Source organism: Grampus griseus (genome assembly GCF_964374135.1).
Source record: "Grampus griseus genome assembly, chromosome: 3".
NCBI lineage: Eukaryota > Metazoa > Chordata > Mammalia > Artiodactyla > Delphinidae > Grampus > Grampus griseus.
The window spans coordinates 98,582,411-98,594,095 of NC_139019.1; the positions used below are offsets into that span (position 1 = coordinate 98,582,411).

Sequence of the window (11,685 nt, forward strand, 5' to 3'; positions counted from 1 at the left end):
TGACACTGCAGAGATAAAAGAGATCATGAGAGATTACTACAAGCAACTCTATGCCAATAAAATGGACAATCTGGAAGAAATGGACAAATTCTTAGAAAGGCACAACCTGCCAAGACTGAATCAGGAAGAAATAGAAAATATGAACAGACCAATCACAAGCACTGAAATTGAAACTGTGATTAAAAATCTTCCAACAAAGAAAAGCCCAGGACCAGATGGCTTCACAGGCGAATTCTATCAAACATTTAGAGAAGAGCTAACACCTATCCTTCTCAAACTCTTCCAAAATATAGCAGAGGGAGGACCACTCCCTAACTCCTTCTACGAGGCCACCATCACCTTGATACCAAAACCAGACAAGGATGTCACAAAGAAAGAAAACTACAGGCCAATATCACTGATGAACATAGATGCAAAAATCCTCAACAAAATACTAGCAAACAGAATCCAACAGCACATTAAAAGGATCATACACCATGATCAAGTGGGGTTTATTCCAGGAATGCAAGGATTCTTCAATATACGCAAATCTATCAATGTGATAAACCATATTAACAAATTGAAGGAGAAAAACCATATGATCATCTCAATAGATGCAGAGAAAGCTTTTGACAAAATTCAACACCCATTTATGATAAAAACCCTGCAGAAAGTAGGCATAGAGGGAACTTTCCTCAACATAATAAAGGCCATATATGACAAGCCCACAGCAAACATCATCCTCAATGGTGAAAAACTGAAAGCATTTCCACTAAGATCAGGAACAAGACAAGGTTGCCCACTCTCACCACTATTATTCAACATTGTTTTGGAAGTTTTAGCCACAGCAATCAGAGAAGAAAAGGAAATAAAAGGAATCCAAATTGGAAAAGAAGAAGTAAAGCTGTCACTGTTTGCAGATGACATGATCCTATACATAGAGAACCCTAAAGATGCTACCAGAAAACTACTAGAGCTAATCAATGAATTTGGTAAAGTGGCAGGATACAAAATTAATGCACAGAAATCTCTGGCATTCCTATATACTAATGATGAAAAATCTGAAAGTGAAATCAAGAAAACACTCCCATTTACCATTGCAACAAAAAGAATAAAATATCTAGGAATAAACCTACCTAAGGAGACAAAAGACCTGTATGCAGAAAATTATAAGACACTGATGAAAGAAATTAAAGATGATATAAATAGATGGAGAGATATACCATGTTCTTGGATTGGAAGAATCAACATTGTGAAAATGACTCTACTACCCAAAGCAATCTATAGATTCAATGCAATCCCTATCAAACTACCACTGGCATTTTTCACAGAACTAGAACAAAAACTTTCACAATTTGTATGGAAACACAAAAGACCCCGAATAGCCAAAGCAATCTTGAGAACGAAAGAAAGAACTGGAGGAATCAGGCTCCCTGACTTCAGACTATACTACAAAGCTACAGTCATCAAGACAGTATGGTACTGGCACAAAAACAGAAAGATAGATCAATGGAACAGGATAGAAAGCCCAGAGATAAACCCATGCACATATGGACACCTTATCTTTGATAAAGGTGGCAGTAATGTACAATGGAGAAAGGACACCCTCTTCAATAAGTGGTGCTGGGAAAACTGGACAGGTACATGTAAAAGTATGAGATTAGATCACTCCCTAACACCATACACAAAAATAAGCTCAAAATGGATTAAAGACCTAAATGTAAGGCCAGAAACTATCAAACTCTTAGAGGAAAACATAGGCAGAACACTCTATGACATAAATCAAAGCAAGATCCTTTCTGACCCACCTCCTAGAGTAATGGAAATAAAAACAAAAATAAACAAATGGGACCTAATGAAACTTCAAAGCTTTTGCACAGCAAAGGAAACCGTAAACAAGACCAAAAGACAACCCTCAGAATGGGAGAAAATATTTGCAAATGAAGCAACCGACAAAGGATTAATCTCCAAAATTTACAAGCAGCTCATGCAGCTCAATAACAAGAAAACAAACAACCCAATCCAAAAATGGGCAGAAGACCTAAATAGACATTTCTCCAAAGAAGATATACAGACTGCCAACAAACACATGAAAGAATGCTCAACATCGTTAATCATTAGAGAAATGCAAATCAAAACTACAATGAGATATCATCTCACACCAGTCAGAATGGCCATCATCAAAAAATCTAGAAACAATAAATGCTGGAGAGGGTGTGGAGAAAAGGGAACACTCTTGCACTGCTGGTGGGAATGTGAATTGGTTCAGCCACTATGGAGAACAGTATGGAGGTTCCTTAAAAAACTACAAATAGAACTACCATATGACCCAGAAATCCCACTACTGGGCATATACCCTGAGAAAACCAAAATTCAAAAAGAGTCATGTACCAAAATGTTCATTGCAGCTCTATTTACAATAGCCCGGAGATGGAAACAACCTAAGTGCCCATCATCGGATGAATGGATAAAGAAGATGTGGCACATATATACAATGGAATATTACTCAGCCATAAAAAGAAACGAAATTGAGCTATTTGTAATGAGGTGGATAGACCTAGAGTCTGTCATACAGAGTGAAGTAAGTCAGAAAGAAAAAGACAAATACCGTATGCTAACACATATATATGGAATTTAAGAAAAAAATGTCATGAAGAACCTAGGGGTAAAGCAGGAATAAAGATGCAGACCTCCTAGAGAACGGACTTGAGGTTATGGGGAGGGGGAAGGGTGAGCTATGACAGGGCGAGAGAGAGTCATGGGCATATACACACTAACAAACGCAGTAAGGTAGATAGCTAGTGGGAAGCAGCCGCATGGCACAGGGATATTGGCTCGGTGCTTTGTGACAGCCTGGAGGGGTGGGATGGGGAGGGTGGGAGGGAGGGAGACGCAACAGGGAAGACATATGGGAACATATGTTTATGTATGACTGATTCACTTTGTTATAAAGCAGAAACTAACACACCATTGTAAAGCAATTATACCCCAATAAAGATGTTAAAAAAAAAAAAAAAAAAAAGAAGTGGGCTAGGGATGCTTTTGTTTTATTACGGAAACCTGTAATGACGGCACTGGCTCATAGTGGGATGGCTGTTCCCACATTCATTAAGAGCTGTGTGGTGGGTGAAAATGAGCGGGGCAGTAGTCCGAGGAGATTGGTTGACCCAATAAATAGAATGCGTGATATTAGTATTAGTGATCAAGTTTGTCCTTTATGATTATGGATACCTATTATTTGTTTTGATATGAGTTGAATTAGCCATTGTTGAAGGGAAATTATGTGATTATTAATTAGTCTTTTTGATGTTGGAAATAAAATACTTGGGAATATAATGATCAGAATGACTATGGGGAAGCCTTTTATTATTGGGGTTACGAAAGGGGCAAATAGATTTTCATTCATACTGTTTCTCAAGGGATAGGTTGTTTTTGCACTTTAGTGAGTGTTGATTTTGGGTTGGGGTAGTAGATGTGTTTTGAGATTTTTATTTGAAATATAAATAATGATAGAAATATAGATGAAATAGTAATAAATAATAGTAATATAGTAATAGTAATATTATTACTAGGACAGGTAAGGATAGTAGAAGCAATGCTGCTGTGGTTAGTATTTGTCATACGAATAGTGGTGTTTGGTACTGGGCTATAGCGGGTGGTTTTATGTTCATGATAGTAGTGACAAAATTAACAGCCCCGAGAATTGAGGATACGCCTGCTAAATGTAGAGAAAAAATAGTAAGCTTCTTCATGTGCTGAGTTGGGTGGGACCCGGCCTCGCTGCCTTTGCCCGCGCCGCCGCCTCGCTTTCTTGCGCCCCGACTCGCCCTCGCTCCCACTCCCCGGCGGGGTGGCGGCGGCCGGAGCGGCAGAGGCAGTAAGAGCCCGCCTCTATGATGAAGTTCAAGCCCTACCAGACGCGGACCTATGACCGCGAGGGCTTCAAGAAGCGGGCTGTGTGCTTGTGCTTCCGGAGCGAGCAGGAGGATGAGGTGCTGTTGGTGAGCAGCAGTGGGTACCCAGACCAATGGATTGTCCCAGGAGAAGTAATGGAGCCCGAGGAGGAGCCTGGCGGTACTGCCGTGAGGGAGGTTTATGGAGAGGCTGGAATCAAAGGAAAATTGGGCAGACTCCTGGGCATATTTGAGAACAAAGACCGAAAGCACAGACATATGTTTATGTTCTTACTGTCACTGAAATACTAGAAGCCTGGGAAGATTCTGTTAATACAGGAAAAAGAGAGAGTGGTTCAAAGTAGAAGATGTCATCAAAGTTCTCCAGTGTCATAAGCCTTACATGTCGAGTATCTGGAAAAACTAAAGCTGGGTTGTTCTCCAGCCAATGGAAATTCCACAGTCCCTTCCCTTCCAGATAGCAACACTGTGTTTGTAACTGCTGCACAGACCTCTGGGCTGCAGTCTAGTGTGGGACAGAGAGAACTGGAAGGACCTCTTCCACCATGTGCAGTCTCATGGGCAGAGGCTTTATTATCCTTGGCAAACATCTGAATGACACTTGCAAACTGTCTGAATTTGCCATGCAGGATTTTCAAACAATTTGCATAAACTGTCTGAATTTGCCATGCAGGATTTTCAAACAATTTGCATGTTTTTTTTTCAGATGCTTTCAAATCTTCTTTAAAAAAAAAAAAAGTGCAAAATATTTTAACAAGCCAAAGCCATGTGGAATTTTTTTTAGATGCCTTAACTGTGCCCCCAGCCCACACACCTTGTTATTTTGGTTGGCATTTTCACAGCATTTTTTTCTCAGTTTTTTGTCCATTTGATGTCAGTCTGTGGTTTTTGTCAGATCAGCTTATTCATGGGTATATTTTCCCCTTAAATTGTTTTCTCATTCACAGTATTAACATATTCAACAAATCCTTCTGTTGTGGGAATTTATGACAATAATTCTTGATATTAAAGCAGTCCATCAACCCCAAAACTTGTTTCATAGGATCACAATTTTGATTCATAGATTCCAGATTTTGGACTATTTCTATATGGCCCTATTTTCAGGAATTTGTCAACACATTTGTCTCAATTTTCGTAACTGGTATTATGTCCCTAACTACCTGATATGGCCAGTTCCCCTAAAACTCAATAGTCCTTTAACACAGAGTTTAACTCTATAGAGCTGGTGATTGTTAGGCAGGTACAGTAAGCAAAATGTATGTAGTACATAATATCTTATCATGAAAACTGTATTCATGGAATTTGAGTTAGCATGTTCCATTGACAATTCCCTTCATCCATAATCTCTCTTTACACAGAATACATGAGAACCATATTTCCCTCAATGTAAATTGCTTTTAAAAACATATTTCCAGTTTTTTTAATTTAGTGACATCTCTTCAGTTAAACTTTCTGGTTACCACCTTAAATGCCAGTCAGTGCTAACTGCCTCACAATTGAGTGAAATGGCCTTCTTGTTCAGCTATTACAGACCTAGATTGTTAAGGCACCTTGGAACATCTCATCTTTTTTTTTTTTTTTTTTTTATAAATTTATTCATTTTATTTATTTATTTTTGGCTGCGTTGGGTCTTCGTTACTAAGCGCGGACTTTCTCTAGTTGCGGCGAGCGGGGGCCGCTCTTCTTTGTGGTGCTCGGGCTTCTCATTGCGGTGGCTTCTCTTGTGGCAGAGCACGGGCTCTAGGTGCATGTGCTTCAGTAGTTGTGGCACACAGGCTTAGCTGCTCCGCGGCATGTGGGAATCTTCCCGGACCAGGGCTTGAACCGGTGTCCCCTGCATTGGCAGGCGGATTCTTAACCACTGTGCCACCTGGGAAGCCCGGAACATCTCATCTTTTACAGCTGGTCAGTAGGTACTAGTTATCATATAACTAAATATTGGGGCACTGGAACATACCTGAACTGAGAATTACTTTGTCTTACACTTGTTCTTATATTCACTTAAATCCAAGAATCCCATTTAAAACACATAAATAGATGGGATTGTTTGAAACACTTGGTACTTCCCTGACCAAGTCAGAAATGAGGTGGGGCAAGTGAAAGATGATTCCATATGTAGACATTAGTTAGCTTCTTGTAAATAATTGTAACTGGTGGAATATAAAGTAGAAAATAAGCATAGTTATACATTTGTTCTATAAATTGTTAACCTTTAAAAATATAATTGCTGCTAAAAATAGAGTGCTGTTACACCTAAGGAAAATTGGTGCCACTGTTTTGAAAATACCTTGTGCCATAAATGCAGCTGAACTAAATATAAATATTGGTTCACAAATTAATGCTGTCAAAGGAATGAGTGAAGTAGAAAAACTTTTAACCAATGACATTTCATTCTAATTTATGTAGTGTGATCAAACATGATCATCCAGAATTTTTATATTTTTTTTTGTACAGAGGTTATGTATTCTGGATGGTTTTTTTTAAAGGAAACATTTTAAAATCGCACAGATTGACACTTTGTATCAATCTTCAATGGACTAAGTTTTTTTCTCAGTAATCTCTGAAGTTTCTTTAAATTATGTACTTAACACAGCAGAGAAACTGGATTGTTTTTGTGTATAAGACTGTGTCCACCTGAAATGTTATCAGAAGTACTGGGGGTGGGGCGGAGGACTGGGTATCTTGTATATGATATTATTAGAGGTAATAATGCATGAACTTATTTTATGAACTCTTGGACTGTGTTTTTGACATGTAAAATATGTACAGTATTAATGTCAGCCATTTCTTAAAAGTGAGCCTATAAGTATTGTTGTATAATTTTCTTTGGTCAGAAACATTTGGACTAAGTAGTGCCACTGGGTCAGGATTTTCTTCAGTGCCATTTAGCAAACCACCTGTCTTTAGTCTATGCAACTAGCAAAAAATTGTATAATGCATCAGAATACTTCAGTTGTCACACTTTAAATTTCACATGAAGGGTTCTTCACTATTCTTTTGTAACCCAGCCTAGCAAAATTAGAGGAAAGGCCCTAAGGAGATTTATTTCTGTTAAGAGAAAAAAGCCTACGTTTGCAGACTCAACAGTTGGATCTACTATAGATAACAAATAGTGTCTCCTATCTCAACTCTTCAAAGTTTACAGAGTGTTGGGACTGTCATTCGTGCTTCCTGTGGAGTAGTTGGATAAAATTGGGCAGCTAAAATTTTTAGTTCCGTGTGGCTCCTAAATTTTAAAAAGTTTGTAAATTGATTCACAGACACAAAGTAGCAACTATCTTTCATGTTTGTTGTTGGGCTTTTGTTCATTTTTTTGTTTGTTTTTTGTAAACTGGTGAAATTTTCCAACCAACATGCCATTCAATTTTCTGTGGATCACACAGTTGTATAAAGCAGCAAAACTGAAGGGGGAATGATTGTTGTATACACTTTAAATTGCTTTGCATGGTCTCATTTGAGATAATTGGTGTAAGAACCTTGACTTTTTTTATGTTTGGAACCATCAAATAAAAAATGGGAATCAATTTTTTTTAACATAAAAAAAGAAACTAATTCAACTGCATTTCAAAAAATACTTATCACCACCTAGGATTGTGTTGCCCAATCTCTTTGATTTGCCCGGTATTGCTTATGGAAGAAACAACTGATGCTACTTATACACACTAAATGTTTCAGAATATTGCTTAGAAAAATAATCTAAACAAGGTGTGTATGATGGTAACTTTATTTGCACAATTTAAATGTGAGGGCTAAAGAAAGAACACCACCAGAAAAATTTGAAATTTTGTGTACCTGTAAAAACATTTGACCATATAAACTTGCCCAAATTCTACTGTATTTCACCTAATGTATAAGAAATTTATTAAATAAATTGGTTAGGGATGCACTCATATTGCAGGGTAGATGTGTGGTTGGGAGAATTAGCCAACAGATACACACTCTGTTGTAAAACACACACACACACACACACACACACACACATTATTTTCCTGCAGTGGCTCTAGGATTAAGGTGGAGGACCCTAGGTCTCTCTTTGCCTAGACTGAAGGCCTTCCTAGAACATTCTTTTATACTTTTACAAATGGAGTCCTAACTAGTTGGCCAGCCATGCATGTACAGACATGTTTGACTTCTAGTGTATGTAAGGCAGGGTCAGCTAAAACATGATACTTTCACACTGGGTAATTTGAAAAGAGTTTAATAAAAGGACAGTCAGGAAAACTTTGCTTAGAGTGTAGTGAAACCAAGGAGTGGTGCAGAACCTCAGAAAAGTCTGAGGACTGAAGGGAAGAAGGAACAGAATAATATAAATAGAACCCAGGAAGGCCTTTGTCAAGGGCTGTGACTAAGGGACACAGCCAGTCCTACAGGAAATATGCCAGACAAGGAAACAGCTTTCCTCTAGTCTCGATTACCTGAACCAATCTGGAAGGTAGAGAGAAAAGGAGCTCAAGGATGTAGTCCATACAGGTGATCTCCTGTACAGAGATCACTGCAAACAATAGGGACAGTGTGTCTGGTTTCCTTTATTCAAACTCTTGCTCTGATGACTCCCCCATCAGGTTCCGTTCATTTACCCTTTCAGCCCCCACCTGCCATTAGGTACACATCTTGTGTCCCCAGAATCACTTCAGTAGAAAATGCTACGGGAGCCCCATTTTAACTTCATAACTTTAACAGGGTAATCCTTACAAAATGGACTAAAAAATATTTGAATGTATATCTTATAGCAAAATCAAAAGAATAATATTAAATTAATTTTATAATATGCAATTTATCGCTGGATTTAGTGAAACATGATCCATCACAATGTGTTTAAGGTTAGAAACATATGTTGTCAGATAAACAAGCAATAGCTTACACTCCTACTATAATCAATGTTACATAAGTTATTGATTTTTATACTGCAACTCCTAAAACAATAAAAGTCCTGGGTAAGGAGCAGATTGAATCCAACAGTCACATTATTGCAGAATTTGGTACATAGTGTAGATTTCACATGGGTTCCAATGATCAAGTCACCTGGCTATAAATTACCTGGCATTCAGCCTGTCAAAGAGAAGCTGCTTGAATCCCACCTTGCACTACAGTACGGCCCTGTGCCCGAGCAGTCTCAGTCACACTTTCTATTCATGGGCCGCTCTCCCCAACAGCTCAGAAATGGCAGCAATGTTACTGAGCTGCCAGTGTGTCAAAGGCATGGTGGAAAGTACACAGAAAAGCTTTCCCTGTTGTTTTCTTGGTTACGTTAGTGTATTCTGAGCTCGTTTATGGCTGCAGATGGGCACCACTCGAACAACTGCTTTTCTTTTGTGAAACATCGCAATGCCCTTACGGCAGGGAAAGTCCCATTGTTATAGTACATACTGTTCTACTTCAGGATTATTAACCCAAACCTTTGAGGATTCAGTCTTATGCTTAACAAATCTGAAAGAACTACTGTCTTGGACGTTTCTTGAATAAATCTTGGTCTGAATTTGAGAATGGGAGGTTTTCCTTCAGTATTTCAAAACTAATATAAACCTCTCAAACTTTCTCTCCTGTTCCCAAATAGCCTGTAGCAAATAAAGACAGGGGTTCAGTTATAGGCAGCTAAAAATAAGTAAGCAAATTCTACCCTTCACATTCCTGACCTGAAGCAGAAAATGCACTATTTGGGGGGCAGGGGGCAGGGCACACAAAGATAGCAAAGAGATGTGAAAGTTCACAGTATGAAACGGAAAGAGTTTAGGAAGCATTGCGTTGTAGGAGAAAGCTCAATGGGCAAGGATGAGGACTTTGGGGTTCTGCTGCTGGTCATGTCCCACAACAGGTGTGTGTGGTCTTAAGTAACTCTCTTAGGCTTGGAAGCCTTATTCTGCAAATTTAGGATAATAGTACTTCCATGCTTTAGTTTTACTGGATTATCCTTAGATAAAGGAAGATGATGATGTAACATTGGGACATGCTTGGAAAATAGTAAAGTTGTATACGAATACAGCATGAACAAAAATAACAAAAGAAAATTTGTCATATGGAAAAGTATATCAGCATAAAAATACTACTGAAACATACACAATTCCTGGTACAGTTCTCCTATACAGAATAATCCAGCTATACAGAATCAATTCCTAGGAAAAGCAAAACATGATCAAGAGTAATCACTAGAAACATTTAAAATAGATCTTACTAAGTTGTGTTCCATGAAATTCTTTAAACACAATACTCAGAAGTGTTATGTTAAAAGAAGAAGGAAGGAAGGAAGGGCAGGAAGGTGGGAAGGGTGGAAGGAAGGAAGAAAGGAAAGGAAAAGAGGAGACATAGAAGGAGATTTGGAGATTTTATGGTCAAATGAAACAAGTTTGGAAACTAAAATTTAACAGGTATGATTTTTCAGATGTTAACATCCTGATATTTAACCTCAACATTATGTAAGAGGGGTACATAGTATGCAGTGTTTCCTTTTTTTTCTTTTTTAATTGAAACTGCTGAGACATATTTTGAAAAATGCTGTTGTAGAGGGATTTACTTTATCAAGCAATTCTGGAAAGCAGCCAAATCCTGGAACAGCAGAGGTAACACTGTTCCTTGATGCACAGTGAACTATAATCAAAACAAACACAAAAAAGAATAACAATGACTAACATTTATTCAGTAATTTACAGATTACAAAACGTTTCCACCTAATTATCTCTCTTCATTCTCACTCTACATTTTCAAAATAGGTATTGTATCCACATTTGCAGATAAAGAAGCAAAAGGTGGTGGAGTTTCAGTGTCTGTGATCACATACTGGCGGCAGAACATGAGTTTCAAACCTAAGGTGTCTCACTTCGAATCCACCGACTTCCCACCAGAGCCCACTGCTTTATTGTTTAAAAAGAAGAGAGACAGTGAAGCACTTTGTACTAGTTTTTTAAAAGTTCAAAATAGAGGATAAAGACTTTTCCTTCTGTTAGATACTACACACCTTTGGCACAGTGGTTTGTAAAGGGAAAAGTATTACCTTGTAGGGGGCATTTTAGATGTCTGGACAGCTATTGTGACTGGCATTTACTGGAATGAGGGATATTAAATGTCTGTGCTATATGGGAAAGGGCTGAACCATTTTCAAATGTCCTGCTAAAGTATTATTTTAGCTAGTGCTAAGCACACTGAAAATACAGTCTAGTAGTACTTTGTACATAGTACATTATGTATGGTAATCCTAAAAAGTTTTTATAAAAATTATATGAAAAGCTAAGTAAATAGGAGATGGTCATTATGATGGGATACTATTATAGAATAAAGACAATGTCTTAAAATTTATTAACACTGAGCACTTTTTCCTCTCAATTATAACATTTACAAATACATACTGAGCTGAAATAGTTTCAATGAATTAGCACAGTTATTGAAAAACAGCTTGCAAGTATGTAAAAAGATATTTGAAAAAGAATTGATAGAATTAGAACAAATATTATTAATTTTTAAGTAATTCACTTTTTTTTTAAACATCTTTATTGGAGTATAATTGCTTTACAATGTTGTGTTAGTTTCTGCTTTATAACAAAGTGAATCAGTTATACATATACATATGTCCCCATATCTCTTCCCACTTGCATCTCCCTCCCTCCCACCCTCCCTATCCCGCTCCTCTAGGTGGTCACAAAGCACCTAGCTGACCTCCCTGTGCTATGCGGCTGCTTCCCACTAGCTATCTATTTTACCTTTGGTAGTGTATTATGTCCACGCCACTCTCTCATTTTGTCCCTGCTTACCCTTCCCCCTCCCCATATCCTCAAGTCCATTTTCTAGTAGGACTGTATCTTTA

The 11,685-nt window shown here is 38.0% G+C and overlaps 1 pseudogene across 1 annotated transcript; it reads left to right on the top strand.

The window, feature by feature from the left end:
* Positions 1 to 3,872: 3,872 nt before the first annotated feature.
* LOC309819849 (diphosphoinositol polyphosphate phosphohydrolase 2-like) lies at positions 3,873 to 4,487 on the top strand (annotated as a pseudogene). The gene has a single exon. The product of its transcript is annotated as a diphosphoinositol polyphosphate phosphohydrolase 2-like (transcript).
* Positions 4,488 to 11,685: the final 7,198 nt, after the last annotated feature.